General features: G+C 37.2%; 1 protein-coding gene across 2 annotated transcripts in view; it reads left to right on the top strand.

The window, feature by feature from the left end:
- phf21aa (PHD finger protein 21Aa) overlaps positions 1-16,894 on the top strand; it is a 408,208-nt gene that overhangs the window by 179,888 nt on the left and 211,426 nt on the right. The gene's annotated exons all lie outside the window — the stretch shown is intronic.

Below are 16,894 nucleotides of genomic sequence, written 5' to 3' on the forward strand. Positions count from 1 at the left end.
AATATTATGTACTGTAGATGTTGAAAGACCTAAATTCTCTGTAATCTTGCGTTGGGAAATGTTCCTTTTGAACTGACTAACAATTCTCTCACGAATTTTGGCACAAAGGGGTGAGCCACAACCCATCCTTACTTGCAAAGACTGAGCCTTTGATGGATGCTACTTTTATACCCAGCCATGATACCTCACCTGCTACCAATTAGCCTGCTTAATGTGGAGTCTTCCAAACCGGTGTTACTTGAATATTCTGTGCACTTTTCAATCTTATTTTAACTCTGTCCCAGCTTTTGTTGAGTGTGTTGCAGCCATCAAATTCTAAATGTGTATATTTACAAAATACAATTAAGTTGGTCAGTAAAACTATTGAAAATCTTTTCTTTGTACTTTTGTCAGTTAAATAAAGGTTCACGTGAATTAACAAATCACAGATTTTTGTTTTTATTGCATTTTGGAAAATATCCCAACTTTTCTGGAAATGGGGTTTGTAGATAGATCTTTGTTTCTTTGGAGTTTTCACATGAGAGGTGAAGAACGTAAATGCAGCAGCAACAGCAATCAGTTGTATGGGGAAGTGGGCTGCAAAGAAATTATAACTTGTTAACATTTGATTTCCTCATTATTCACCTTCAAACTAGTCTATCAATCCTTTTCTCTGCTGTTGTCTTCATAACATTCTATGCAGTTCCCCACTCTCACTCTTAATGATAGTGAAGAGAAGTCCACATCTGGTTACTCAACAAATTGTATTCCTCCTCTTTATTTCCTTATGAATCAGTTTTCAAAATTTGAACAGAATGTGGATAAGGTTATTAAGTGGAAATTTAATATGAATTGTGTTTTTATATCTGACGCCAGTCTTTCTCTCAACTCTATGCACTTTTTGAGACTAATATACAATATCTGAGCAACACTGCTGCATCCTGTGAAATCAGTAACACTACAGGTGCTGATTCAGATCTGGAAAAGCCTTCCAGATTTAAGTTGAATATTAAAATTGCAAAGAGGAATAGAGTGAGGAATATACCATTGTTTGATTCTTTTTCTTGTTTTAATTTTTTGTCAGCTTGATTTTTCATGTTTTGAGAAAACAATGGTAAATTAAATATTTTCAGAACATTGTATGCTGGTTATAGGGTGCAGAAATGGATAATTCTGACTTTGCATTTCTACAATGGAAGAGTCCTATTAAAATGTGATTGAGCAGATGGCACTAAATGTACATAAAGCAATTAATATTGAGATGTCTTTAAAGGATGTTTCCGGTCATGGAAATGATTGATTTTGATGCATCTTCTTGAATATGTAATGGCATGTAGCTTTACAAAGAAGAATTTGCATCTTTTGTTATGTGCTGTTTTAATATGAGTAAATTCTTTATTTGGAGTTTGAAATATAGTGGTGACTAATCAAATTCATGTTGACAGAATCATTGATCCAGATAATATTTCTATATTTGGTATTTCCAACATGTTAAAAAAAGATCTATTTCACTGAATAATAGCAATTGGGAAAATATCCTGTTACATTTATATAATGAACAAACAATAAGATGGTCCTCATAAATATGATGGACCTCATCAATAAAGTCATCAGTAAATTTCCAGTTTAATATTGGGATTCATGTACTGTATATACTGTAAGCTTCTTGAACAATCCAGATCGTTGCTGCTAAACTTGCTGCTTCTGCTATTCAGTTTAGCCATGGTCCTTAAACCCAACAATTGATTATTGTACTTAGTAATGTTGAGAGCTGTTGGTAATTGCTTTATATAAACTATTAAACTGCAGAAATATTAGACGTGGACCATAAGATCATAACATATTGAAGGAGACAGCCCAACCAGTCTTCTCCACCATTTGATTATGGCAGATTTATTTTCCCTCTCAACACCATTTTTCTGTCTTCTCCCCTGTAACTTTTTGACGCTCTAGCTAATCAAGAACCTATTAAACTCGTCTTTAAATATACACAGTGACTTAGTGTCCACAGGTGACTGTGGCAATGAATTCAACAGATTCACTACTTTCTGGCTAATAACATCGTTGCATTCTGAGGCTGTACCCTCTGCTCACATTGGAACCCTCCTGTGCACATCCACTCTCTCTCAGCCTTCCATTATTTAACAAGTTTAATTGAGATAACCCCAATGGCCCAGAGCCTTGAAACGCTCCTCACATGTTCTAAAAGGACGTCCTTCCATTCTGAGGCTGCGCCATCTTATCCTAGACAATCCCACTAAATTGTTCTACTCCTGCCCCTATTTCTGATATTCTTGTGGTTTTATTCAATAATCTCGGTCCAGTAATCTTGCAACCATAAATGTGTGTGAAGGTTAAGGTGTAAATCCAGGTGTTTTCCTGTGGTGCCTCCCTGCAAAGATTAAGAAAGGCAAAAGCAATTTCATTTCAAAAGGACCAGAATATCAAAGCAAGAATGTATTGCTGATGCTTTATAAGGCATTGGTCAGATTGCACTTGGAGTATCGTGAGCAGTTTTGGACCCCTTATCTAAGAAAGGATGTGGTGACATTGGACAGGGTCCAGATGAGGTTCATGAGAATGATCCTGGGAATGAAAGAGTTAATGTGCAAAATTCTTAGGCACCCTAAAATTTATAAATTTTGTTTCAGATGTTCATTTTTGTTGTCTTCTGCATTAGTGTGTCAATAGAAGTTTTAATATCCAAACATTCATTGTCCAAAAATTTAAATGTAACAGAATTTTCAAATTTTGCTATAAAGAAAGTAACTTATTAAATAATAGACCACTTTTCAAATAAAACAATTGATTACTTTGTAGGTATATAGGTGCATGATTAAACAAAAATAACAAACTGGTGCTAATGATCAATGACATAATGTGTTGAATGAGCTAAACTAATTAACTGAAGCAAAAACGGGTGTAGAAGGAATTAAACTGAGGGCAACCAAACTAAAAGTTGGGGGTGTGGCAGATGTGACAGTATCAAGGTCACATCATCAATCCTGATCCTATGGCAAGAGTGAGCACAGCAACAAGACACAAGGTGATCACCTTGTATCAGCAAGGTCTCTCACATTGTAGAATCTGCCAGCCAATTTTCTTATAAATCTGCACATAAGTGTACATAAGAGAATTGATGCAGATTTGAAGGCAAAGGATGGTCATGCTAAACATTAATTTACTTTTTTACTGTTTACTGTGCTTTGTAATATTTTTTAATATTCAGAAACTTCTCATTTCATTATTTCTGGAAGTATACTCACTTTACTGATTTCTTTTACATATGCCTCAGACTTTTGCACAGTACTATATGTGGATTATTTGATGGCTCTGGGTCTCTACTTGCGGTAATTTAGAAGAATGAAGGTGGGGAGAAGGTCTCATTGAAACCTACTGCATATTAAAAGGCATAGACAGAATGGATGTGCAGAGAATGTTTTCAGGGTGACCAAAGGGCACAGTCTTAGAATAAAAGGATGTCCCTTTAAAAACTGAGATGAGGAATTTCTTGATCCAGAGATGGATTTGTAGATTCATTCACAAGTCATTGAGTATATTTAAAACAGTTGATAGCTTTTTTTGATTAGTAAAGGTATCAAAGGTTGTGGGGAGAAGGCAGGAGAATGGGATTAAGAGGGATAATGAATCAGTGGGCTGAATGGCGTAATACTGATTCTATGTCTTATGGTCTTATCGTCTAATTTTATGCATTTATAAAATAGTTTTTCACTACTATCCATTGCTCTCACATTTGGGAAATACATCAGGGAAGTAGTTAGGAGGCAATTTGAAAATTGATAAAAAATTTAAAAGACTGTATTTTATCAAGCCTTTCAAATCCCCTAGACATCCATAAGTTTCTTGTAATCTCTGAAGCACTTTTGACATGTATGGAATGAGGAGAGAAAAGAAAATGCTCTGTGACAAAACTAAAAAGAATGTTATTGTAAATAGATCTTTATTTTACCATTTAAAACAATCAGATAAAGTATAAGGAAAAGGGCTGAAGGTTGCTAACATAGTTATGAAATTACAATATTGGAGTACAATGGATTCAGGTGAGTTAGAACACATTGAGACCAGTACATTTGGCCCTATGAAGTAGCTGATCCAATTAGTTGAAGTTTCATGGAAATTGTTAAAAGGCATATTTTTTAAAAAAGAAACTATTGTTTAACTGAGTAACAAATTATGTATTTAAATGAAATACAGAACAAATTAGAGCACTACCAATGCTACTAGAGTACTACAAAGCTATGTATTAGTTCTTAATAGCTATTGATAGAGGAATTCATCCAATGTATGCTGTCAGACATTCTGCCATGTTCTTTTGTTTGACTGTAAATGAACAAAATTAGTGCAGACAGCTACTGCAGATAATGGACTGTCTTCGTACAATGCTTTTGACATTTGCACCCTCCAAATCTCATTTTCATTGTAACATTCAAGATGATTGTTGATACCTTCAAATTCTTCATAGGTCATCATTTGTTGAAGTAGTGAGATTGTTTCATTTTCACTCCCAGCCATTCCTGGCACCTTCAAGCCTGAATGCCTAAAACTGAAAGTGAGCAAGCCATTTCTAAATTGTCTTGCTACTTATTTCTCATCAACTATCAGTGAAAAAAAATCACTGAACACAAACACATGCAAATAATGTTATTTAAAAACGGCTTACTCTAAGCACAATGTAGGGTCTCTTGTCTCAATTAAGTAGCATAGTGTCCCAAATAAACAAAATTAATCCAGACTATTTTCTTGATTAATTTTTGTTCTTTAACAGTTGCCCCAAATAAATGGCTGTCCCAATTAACTGAATCCACTGCATTAGTTGTGTCTCATTTACTTTCCAACTAAGCTATGTGAGAACATGCTGTTGTTAAGTTACATTGCAGAGAAGTGTGCTCAAAATATGAGCTGGCATCTTTGCAAGGTTTAAGAGAATGTTGGGCTGTAATAACTACTGTTTTTTGAAAGAGACAACCATGGAGGCGCTTTCTCCTCTCTCATTGCATGTAAATAATCCTTTGTCATCATTTTTGCAGAATGGGAAGCTGGACTAAAATGTCCAACGTTTATCCTAGATCAGTACCTCTGAAACAGAACATCTGGTCATTATCTTATTTCTGTCTGTAGGAGCTTGCTATGTACCAGTTGGCTGTATCAGAATAATGTTTATATATCACTAGCATATGTTGTGAAATTTGTTGGCTTGTGGCAGCAATAGATTAAGATACATAATAATAAAAACTAGTGCGAAAAGAGAGGGGGAAAAGAGGGGAGGTAGTGTTCATGGATCCATTGTCCATTCAGAAATCTGGTGGAAGGGAAGTTGTTCGTGAAACATTGAGTGTGTGTCTTCAACTTGTATACCATCACCTTCATGGAAGCAAAGAGAAGAGGGCATGTCCTGGACGCTGGGGTTCCTTAATAATGGATGCCACCTTTTTGGGGCATTGCCTTTTGAAGGTGTTCTGGACTGTGGTGAGGCTAGTGCTCATGATGGAGCTGGCTGAGTTTACAGCTTCCTGCAGCTTTTTCCAATCCAGTGCAGTGGCAGCTCCATTGCAGACAATGATGCAATCAGTTAGAATGCTCTCCACACTATGTCTGTAGAAATTTCCGAGTGTCTTTGGAGACATAGCAAGTCTCCTCAAACTCCCGGTGAACCATAGCAGGTGTCTTGCCTTCTTTGTATTGCTTTTCAGTAGTGAATGCAAAAATATGATCCATAATTATTAGTATTAAATACAATATCAGTTTTAAATACACATCTGATTCTTGAGCACAGTAAGGCTAAGTTGGTCTTAAAGTGCTTATTATATTTTGCATATTGCATAATTTGTATTTACATACTGTTTTGTTTAAGGAGTACTGGTAACTAATAAAATATCCTGTGTACTTTTCAGTATTGCATTCTCAATTGATGTGGAAATTCCCCTTCCCCTTTTCCCTCTCTCACCTTTTTTCCTTGCCTGCCTATTGCTTCCCTCCGATGTTCCTCTCCCCTTTTCTTTCTTCCATGGCCTTCTGTCCTCTCCTATTAGATCCCCCCTTCTCCAGCCCTGCATCTCTTTCACCAATCAATTTCCCAGCTCTGTATTTCAACTCTTCCCCCTCCCCTGTTTCACTTGTCACCTTGTGTTTTCCCCTTCCTCTCCCTCCACGTTTTAAATTTACTCTTCATCTTTTTTTTCTTCAGTCCTGCTGAAGGGTCTTGGCCCAAAATGTCAACTGTATTCTTTTCCATAGATGCTGCCTGACCTGCTGAGTTCCTCCAGCATTTTGTGTGTCTTGCTTGGATTTCCAGCATCTGGCCGATTTTCTTTTGCTTGATGTGAAAATTGATTTTAGCACCTTAACATTGAAAGAGGTAGATGCTGATAAAACATTATCATATGCCTGATGCATGTGCAGAGCTCCTCAGCAGCTTCAGACACAACATGATCTAAGTAGCATATTGTTAGCTATCTTTCGCACTTTAGATCCTCTGTTTCCTCATTTGGATGCTATTCCATTGCAGCTGCAACCACAGACAGGATTGATGACCTTTCTGCAAGTCACTTCTATCCATTTACCAAAGAGTAAAGCTTCTGCTTTTCTGATGTCTGTCATTTAGATAAACAGTGTTTCAGTTAAGTAGTTGAAGACTGGAAAGAGAAACTGTTCAGGTCCTTAGACTTTTGGTCAGAATAGGAAAGGGGAAAACAGATTGGTTTCCAGTAGCAGTGGTGGTGAGGGAGGAATGGGGAGAGCAAAAAGGATATCTCTAATATGGTGAAGCTAAGAGCTTACGTTATTAGTTGTTAGGCTCATGTATGTCCTGTAGACTAACCTATGCTAATAGGGAAAAAACAAATTTGAAGACAGACAGAAATGGTCATGCTGATACAGAAACATTGATTTCTCAAATGTGTATCTTCCAACTTGAAGGCATGAACATCAATTTCTCGAACTTCCAGTAATTGCACCCAACCCTCGCCCCTCACCATTTCCCATTCCCATTTTTCTCTTTCACGTTATCTCCTTACCTGCCCATCACCTCTCTTTAGTGCTCCTCCTACTTCTCTTTCTTCCATGGCCTGTCCTCTCCTATCAGAATCCCCCTTTTCCAGCCCGTGATCTCTTTCACCAATTGACTTGCCAACTCTTTACTTCATCCCACCCCCCTCGTGTTTTCACGTATCGTTAACTATCTTGTACAACTTCCTCCCCTCCCCCCCACATTAATCTGACTTCTCATTCTTTTTCTCCCATCCTAATGGAATCTCGGCCCAAATTGTTGACTGTTTACTCTTTTCCATAGGTGCTGCCTGACGTGCTAAGTTCTTTCAGTGTTTTGTGTATCTTGCAGAGAAAGAAAGAGCAAGTTATCAAAGTTGGAGAATTTGATATTGAGTTTAAAAGCTGGATCTTGCTCAGATGGAAGATGAAGTGTTAACCGTGTGTGTGTGTGTGTGAGATCTCATTGTAACAGTGTGGATGGTAGCATAGGCAAAGTCTGATAGATAATTAAAATGTCAGAGCAACATGTGCAAAATACTGCAGGAGCTCAGCAGATCAGGTAGCATCTACAGAAATGAATAAACAATCTGTTTCAGATTAAGAATTTTGTTCAGGACTGGAAAGGAAGGGTAAGACACCAGAATAAAAAGGTGGAGGGAGGGGGGAAGGAGGACTAGCTATAAGGTGATAGATGAAGCCAGGTGGGTGGGAAAGGTAAAAGGCTGGAGAAATTATCTGTTAGAAAAGGAGAGTGGACCACTGAAGAAGTTGAGGCACCCGGGGTGGGAGGGGGAGCAGTCAAGGAGAAGAGGCAAAAGGTCAGAGTCAGGAATAGAAGAGGGAAGGGGTAGAAAAAAAATACTGAAAGGAGAAATCAATGTTCATGCCATTAATTTGGAGGCTATGTAGATGGATTGTGAGGTGTTTTCTTCCACCCTGATCATTGTGGCAAAGAGGAGGGCATGGGCCAACGTGTCAGAACGGGAATGGGGATAGAAATTGAAATTGTTAGCCACTGGGTAATTCCACTTCTGGCCATAGTGGAGATGCTTAACAAAGCAGTCTCCTGATTGATGTATGGAACACCTCCGCTCCATCTGTCAAAAGGGGATTTTCCTAATGGCCAACAACTTTAATTTCTATCCCCATTCTGCCTATCACTTCCACCTGATGCTCTTCCTTTTTCCCATTTTCCCATGGTCCATTCTCCTCTCTCATCAGATTCCTTCTTCTCCAACCCTTTACCTTTCCCACACAACTGGCTTCACCTATCACCTTCCAGCTAGTCCAACTTCCCCTCCCCTCATCTAGCTTTTTAACCCTTCCTTTCTTTTCCCGAAGAGGCTCAGCTGGAAAATTCAACTGTTTATTCATTTCCATAGATGCTGCCTGAGTTCCTCCAGCTTTTTGTCTGTTGCTCTGGCTTTCCAGCATTTACAGAATGACTTCTGATGAAATCTTTTAGAGTTGGTGGAAATTGTGAAGGATTGTTTTGTTGAATACAGAGGTAGATGTGGTGGAAGGTGAGAATCATGAAAAATCTGTTTAGAAGAAGAGGTTAAAATAAAGATGTGAGAAACATAAGATGCTGTCATGGGTTCTGTCCATAATGGAAGCGAAGCTATAGCTGTGAAACACCAGATTCAGTATCACATGCTGCCACTTAAGGTAACTGCCCTTTTGGCTCAGTTTTTCTTTCTTCATTGGTACAATCTAACCTGCTGGTCATGCTCCTCAACCTTATTATTAGCAACAGATAAAACATCAAAGAATTGCAAGGGATTTTTTTTACTGCTACTTGATGTTATTTCACCTTGCTGTATCAGAGGTATTGGCACTTGAGCTACCTGGCCCTCTTTCTCAATTCCTGTTAGTGAAAACTGAAAAAAAATGATTTTTTTTCTTTCCTCCTGATAAAGGGTTGAGAATGTGAAATGTTAACTGTTTCTTTTATTCATGCTGCCTGACCCAAGTGCTTCCATGATTTTCTGTTTTTATGTCAGCTAAAATATTTGCATTTTTTAATTTCCATACCACCCCTTATCTCTATCTGTACCTGCCTTTGGGTATTCCTTTACTGCCAGAATTCTCTGATATGTATGTGCATGAATTTGTGAATTACTTATTCTGAAGAAAATGTTACGCATTTGATTTTTTTCCTCATTGTTTGAACTGTTATAGAAGAGTGCTGTGCTGAAATAGTGAAGAAATTAATTGTTAGAATACTTTTGAATAAGGCTTAATGACAACAGATTTGTTCTGTCTCTCTCAAAATGCAGCTTGACCTGATAGTTGTTTAGTCACTTTCTGCAACAACTTGTTTCATTTAAAGTTTGATCATTTAAATAAAGTTCCCAAATGTCCTTTGCCAATTTTTGGTTAAATTGTTAGAAAAAATCATTCTGATTTTTGAGAATAATGCTACTTCCAGTTGTGTATAAATTGTTGAGCATTCAGATCAGTTTTATTTCATTAAGATTTTCAAGGGGTTCAGTGTTACCTTAAATTAGTATTTTATCATGTCTGACTACATTTATAACTTTGACTATAATAAATATCTGGCAAACTGAAGACTATCACAACTGCTGTTATCTTTATAAACCATTAATAATTGACTTGGAGCAATAGTTTTTTTTAGAAAAGTTTAATATATAGGCTTTAATTCCTATATATTGGGTGGTAGATTCTTATGGGAATTCTGTGTGTAAAATTCTAATGATCAAGCTTTTTTTAAAAATTTTGGTGCAAGATGAAGGACAGCTATTTAATATTGTTATCAGGTTATATATATTCTGTTTTTATGTTAAAATGAAACCCTCGGGGCTTAACTTGCATATTGTGCTGAATAATGGCTTTAGCTGGAGTTTTTAAATTGAATGGCCTATCTCAGCACCTGTATTCCATTGCCTTTTGTATTGAAAATAACCTTTCGTTGTGAAAATTCATTCAGAATTTTTGAACTATGATTTTTCTGAGAGAAAGGCTCTGAAATGTGCCAGCTGCTTTTAATGGCATGATGAGAAGGAAAAAGGAAATAGCTAATATACATTCAAGATTAAAAATAATAACTGAACGGTTACACTGAGGTCCCAGCTGAGGTCTTTCTGACTTCTCTAATGTAACATTTGTTTGGAGCAAGAGAGCAGGTTTCTTGGTCTTTATCAGCTTAATAAAAGTTTTATTAATATTAGAAAGGATGGGCTTTCTTACACAAACCTGAAAAGCCCCTATTTGCTGGGCCTCCAGTATTGTTCCCATGGGGTTGTGATGCGTAGTAGTTCGTAATTATCTCTCAATTTCAGCAATCAGGTTCTGATTGGCTGTTTCTTTGTTCCAACCATATGGCAGTAGCTCAGGGCTCCCCCTTGGTCCTACTATTCTTTCCCTTATAGTTACATAGAGTTTTTTGAGTATCAATGATTGAAGTTCATCATGTAGTGGAAGGAAGATTTAAAATTTATCATACAGTAATCTTCAAGAATTCTGAAAAAGTACCTTTATTTGAGTTGGGTAATTAATATGTTCATCTGCTTTTAGGATAAATCATTCAGCTGGTGGAAATCTTTTGTATGTGAGTGTGATTGTCCCCTCCCCCCACTGTAACTCCTGTAAGCTTCTATTGAATTTCATAATTCTTTCTGGTAGTTACTCTGCCTGCCAAGTTTTTGTATATAGGTTTAGGTTACTGTTTTATAGTAAACTGGTGTGCAAAGATCCTGTTTATGTAAGGTGTATATTTGCATGCAGCTTTTATATTTGTATAAGTCATCCACTAAATTGCAGCTGCATTGAATTGTTTTACTTTTGCAACATGTATTTAATTACTAAATTACTTTGTCATTTTTCTTGTCTTTTATAATTGAATTGTTTATCTTAATTAGAAGTCATAGCAAGCATTTATTTCACTGCAACAATATATTAATTTGTGGGCAGCAGTCAAAGTTGAAAACTTTATTTGTGTTATATTGTATTTCTATTACTTGATAATGTTTCCATAATTTTAAAGGTAATAGGAAGATAAAGGACATATCTTCAAAAACAGTGTGATGTTGTAAAAATACTTATATAATAGATTTGGTTTATAAACAAGCACACAATAGATTTACTGTTGCTGGATGTGTATTATGGAAGTGACCTGGGACGTGTATTTATTCTTAAAGTTATTAAATTGTATTACAAAAAATAGAAATGCTGATAATTGAATTACATTTACTAGGTTTTTTGTTTGCTGTTTCATTGCCAAGTTGTTCCATGCTTTTATCAATTTTCTATAGTTTAACCTTACCAATTTTTACCACCTAGTCTAATGCAAAGTGTCTGTTCCACAGAATATCATTCTCTGAGTAGTTATGTATGGACTCAGTTTGTGCATTAGGGGGTTCTTTAATGTAAAACTGTAACTGCTTAAGTGATATACTGCACATCCTAAAATGTTACAGTTATTGATGTGAATCAACAACATATAACCATATAACTATCACAGCATGGAAACAGGCCATCTTGGCCCTCCTAGTCCGTGCCGAACTCTTAATCTCATCTAGTCCAACCTACCCGCACTCAGCCCATAACGCTCCACTCCTTTCCTGTCCATATACCTATCCAATTTTACTTTGGACTCTTTGTAAGTTTCCTTCCCGTTTTTAACCTGTGGCAACATTGTTCTGTTTTATTGCCAATAATACTTCTCTGCCTGAGATTAAGGTACCTCATGTCAGACCATAATAAACTGGGACCTTTCCTGTTTGTAAACCTAAAGTACAAAGCCTGGGGCAATAATGTAGGTATAACCACATGTATAAAACATGTCAGTGTTAGTATTATCTTGTATTTCCATACAATGTTATATTAGGCTGTTACACATCTATTGTCAGAGAAGTACTTGCATAAATAGGTAAACCACCTTCATGCAAGCAAGGACAGAAAACAGGGCAAAGTGAGTATACTTATTTATTTAGTAAGTTATGGGTCAAAGTATTTGGTGAGTACATTTCTAACAGTTCTGGCTTCAGTCTCGTTTTTGGCTGTTCTGAAATTGTTAGGTTGCGTTCAAGAAAACAGTGAAATAGCGCACTGCTGCCAGCATCTATTCCGGCTCTGTCCACACTAGACCAGATAAATCCGTAACCGAAGCTTTTTCTCTTCATTTTTGCCCTCCGTCCCCACTAAAACGGTGATTTTGTCCCCTAAAAACGGAGATTTTCAGAAACGCTCTCCAGAGTGTGTAATTTTGAAAACACCGCTTGGCTGGAGCAGTGTGGACGTGGTAACCAGAGAAATCTAAAAATGCTGTCATGATGTGCTGGAACAGATGGTGACGGCAGCGTGCCATTTCATTGTTTTCGTGAATGCAACCTAACAATTTCAGAACAGATGGCAATGAGACTGAAGCCAGAGGAGTTAGGAATGTATTCACCAAATACTTTGACCCATAACTTACTGAATAAATGAGTATACTCACTTTACCCTGTTTTCTGTCCTTGCTCGTATGAAGGTGATTTACCTATTTATGCAAGTACTTCTCTGGCAATAGGTATGTAACATTGTAGGGAAATACAAGATAATACTGATGCAGACATGTTTTATTCATTTAACAAGGGGCTTTATTAATGCAACAGAGTTCATCAGTTTTTCAGTGTTTGTCGTCAGCCGGGTCATACTGTCTGTGAACTCCCTGTCAGTTGCCTCCATACGCTCCAGAAGTTGTTTTTTTTTCAGTTTTAAGTCCTTCTGCACGAGAGCCAACAGCTGTCCATCATTAAAGTTTTTCTAGTCTGTAACTGAACAAACGCGTACCAAGTCTTTCACGCCAAGATTCGACACCAAACATGTCACTTATTTTTGGTAGATATATCCTGCGCATGCGCAGTAGGAGGAGATTTGCTGAAATATCCATTTTAATGTGGACAGAGATATTTTTTAAAACGCCTAGTGTGGACGCCTATCGTTTTTATGCAAAAGCATCTTTTTCAAAATTATCCTGTCTAGTGTGGACGTAGCCTTAATCATTCCCTCTTCTATTGGTACACCATGCCTGTGGTGTGCATAGTCTTCAAAATCCATGTAATCACAGGCTACTCTGACTATATTTCAAGGAAGAGAAGAACATCAGGGGTATAGTATCACCTGCAGAATTTTCCTTCTAATACCTTGATTTGGAAATATATTGATTTGTTCATTGTTGGATCTAAATTTTGCATTTCTACTCAATGGCACTATTAGAACAACCACACAAGGGAGGCGTCAGCAGCTTAAGAATGTAAACTGTTGCATCTTCTAAAGGGCGATTGGGTGTGAAACAGATGCTTGACCTGCCTGTAAATGAATAGAGAAAAACAAGAAACTTGGTAGATTTACTAACTCAGCAATGAGCCAATACCATCTTTCTAATGTTACTTACCCATCTGTTTTTTCTTGTGCGTTAATAAATTTTTCCTTCTTGCAACATCCTTTACAATATTCTATCTTGAATATAGGTTCAAGGTTTTTGGTGTGACCACTCATGGATTGGTTGGTTGCATAAAGTGCAAAATATGTTATTACTTCATTGATCAGATGAGCTGGCCTTAATGTGCTGATCATTACTGAAGAGCTTGTCACAGTGGAAAAGCTTAATGCATGCTTTGCAAAATTAGCCAACACGTTTACTGCTGGCTATCTCTGTTATACATGTTCTAATGCCACAATTACTCCAGGAGACTTGTGCTGATGTTCATGCCAGTTAAAACTGCAGGATATCTCTGAATATTGCCTTGTTTTGTCAGCTACTGGTTTATAAGGCTGTGAATACTCTGCAGCTGGTTGTTATACTTGAAACATGCCCTTGTTGGTCTTTCATGGTCCATCCTGTTTTCACTTGGACAACTCACAAAAACTCTACTGTTCTTGACATAAGACATAGGAGCAGAATTAGGCCATTTGGCCCATTGAGTCTGCTCTGCTATTTCATCATGACAGATTTATTATCCCTCTTAACCCTCTTTGCATGCATTCTCCCATTAAACCTGGAAGCTCTTACTAATCAAGAATCTATCAGTGTCTGCTCTAAATGTACCCAATGATTTGGTTTCTGCAGCCATCTGTAGCGATAAATTTCACAGATTCATAACCTCTGGCTTTTAAAAAAAATCCTCCTCATCTCTGTTCTAAAGGAATGCCCTCCTATTCTGAGGCTATTCTGGTCCTATACTTCACTAATATAGGAAACATCCTCTCCATGGCCACTCTATCTGGCCCTTTCACTGTTTGAGAAGTTTCAGTGAGATCCTCCCTCATTCTTCATGCAAGTATGGGTCCAGAGCAATCAAACCCCTCCTATGTTAACTCTTTCATTCTGAGATCATTCTGTTGAGCCTCCTCTGCCTTCTCTCCAATGTCAGCACATCTTTTAGATAAGGGGCTCAAAATTGCTTACAGTACTCCAAATGTCATTGAAGTAGTATTGCCTTAGCATTACATTCTTGCTTTTATACTCTAGTCCTCTTGAAATGAATGCTAATATTCCATTTGCATCCACCCACCATACCCTGCACCAGGTCTCACTTATCACTTGCTATCTTGTACCCCTCCTCCTCCCCCCTCCTCTCACCTTATTCTGGTTTCTTCTCCCTCCTTTCCAGTTCTGATTATGGGTCTTGGACTAAAGCATTGTCTGTTTATTCCCCTCCATCAGCACTTCATGTGGATTGCTCAAGAATTACAGCATCTGTGGAATACTTGTATTCATGATCTACCAGTCCTACCCACATCTCACCTGTCAATCATTCCCACCCCCTCCACCCCTTGTGCCCAAAGCCATTCTGTAGTTTTCCATATTAATACTTTATAAATTGTTTTTCCAAATAACTTTTTTTTTTCATTATGTCTATACATGAGTTTGCTGTCTGCTAGCTCGTTGTTAGTATGGAAGTGATTTGATTTTTCACATGCCTCAAGTTCCTGTTTTATGGAATTTTATGTATTTTTTCCAATTCTTCTCCAGTTTTATTTCAAGGTTCTTTCATTGTCTGAAGTAATTTAAATATACAGGCGCTTGATTCAATAAAAATACAGAACCAGATAGTGATTTATGATATTTTAAAAGGCTGCAACCAGAACATTTTTAGATGTGCAGATTGTTTTTCAGCCGGTTCATTTTGAATCATCCTCTATTGATTTAGACATACGGCAAAAGTTGTGATATTATTCGGCACTTTTTATATAATTTTGAATGAATGTCCAAATTCTGACAATGTCTGATCAATTCATATAGTACTGCATAAATATACTGCTGCTAAATTACACTTTGTCACTTATCCTTTCTTAATGCTAACTTATTCAATTGCAAATTAGTAAGATTTTTTTCTGTTGCTGTGGAACCTCTCTCATCTGTGTATTTCTCACTCATAGATTCTTATGGTGCATAGTAAAATCAAAACTAGGATTGAACTATGTGAATTAGACACAGTCTTAATATCAGTTTGACTGCAAAGCAGAAAATGGAATAGCAGATAACCTTTTACACTGGGAAAGGGTGAAGTTGCTTGGGCTACTGTTCAAAATTTGCCTCAATGATTTTCTTTGGAAAAACAAAATAGCTACTAGTTTGGATTTTGTATTAAAAGTTTGGGATGAAGTACTATTATAGTGTAGTTGCAAAATAACACATTGGTGATCAATGCAGTCTTGGGCACTTTAGCGAAGGATGCCTTGCACTGTGGTCTGCAATGGGTTTACAGCGCAACACTAAACTGAACAAAACTGAATACTACTGGACCCATGGTTTGATGTTTGATATTCCTTTTGCCTTTTGTGCAAGTTGGTTTTTTTTTGTACGTTCGGTATTTGATGTTTTCTTGAAAGGGTTCCATGGTGTTTCGTTGTTTCATGGCTGCCTGTGGGAGGACAAATCTCAGTTGTATTCTGTAAGCGTTGATAATAAATGTACTTTAAATCTTTGGTCAATCTTGATAGCACAAATGTGAGGTATATTATCAAAGGAATATTTAAGAGCAGATGTGTAATACTGGAAGTACAAAATGGGTGTTGATTTGATCATTGTGCAGAGATGGACTGGGTGTATATTCTTATTCGTAGTTTCTCCAAAACAGAATGTCTTAATACCCAGTAAATCCATTCAGCACTTAGGCAGTGCTTCTTTGCTTTTAGTGTTAATCTTTCAGTTGTAAGGCGTAACAAAGTAAAACAAATAATTGAAGTTCATTTTGCATGGAGAACACTCAGTAAATGTAGAGTGGAAGTGCGAGGGGTGGTTGATAAGTTCGAGGCCTAAGGTAGAAGGAGTCAATTTTAGAAAACCTAGCACATTTATTTTTCAACATAGTCCCCTCCTACATTTGCACACTTAGTCCAGCGTTCGTGGAGCATACGGATCTTTGACCTCCAGAAAGTGTTCACAGATGGGTAATTGATAAGTTTGTGGCCTAAGGTAGAAGGAGATGAGTTATACAGCTCTCTTTACATGCACATGCAGCTCAACTCTTTGAGTGATTATACAGAAAGTTTGAAGTTAATAACTATCTCCTTCTTCGTTAGGCCACAGACTTACCAATCACCCCTGATGTGTTATTAACTTCAAACTTTCTGTATAATCACTCAAAGAGTTGAACTGCAAGTGCATATACCGAGAGCTGTATAACTCGTCTCCTACCTTAGGCCACAAACTTATCAATCATCCCTCTTAAATATACTATATTAAAAGGGGGCATGAGTATGAAGGTATCACCTTCTGTGAGGTACAGTTCTGCAAAATGTTAACTAATTAATGTTTCCACAACAACTTAAACAGAGCCAGATAGAGACTTATTTATAGAATAACACAAAAGTAGATCCCTGCATCTAATGTGCAGTCCAGGTGAAGAGTCTTGACCACCATCTCCACCAGGGATTCCAACATTGGCAGTCTCTTGTA

This window comes from Hypanus sabinus, chromosome 7, assembly GCF_030144855.1.
Source record: "Hypanus sabinus isolate sHypSab1 chromosome 7, sHypSab1.hap1, whole genome shotgun sequence".
Lineage (NCBI taxonomy): Eukaryota > Metazoa > Chordata > Chondrichthyes > Myliobatiformes > Dasyatidae > Hypanus > Hypanus sabinus.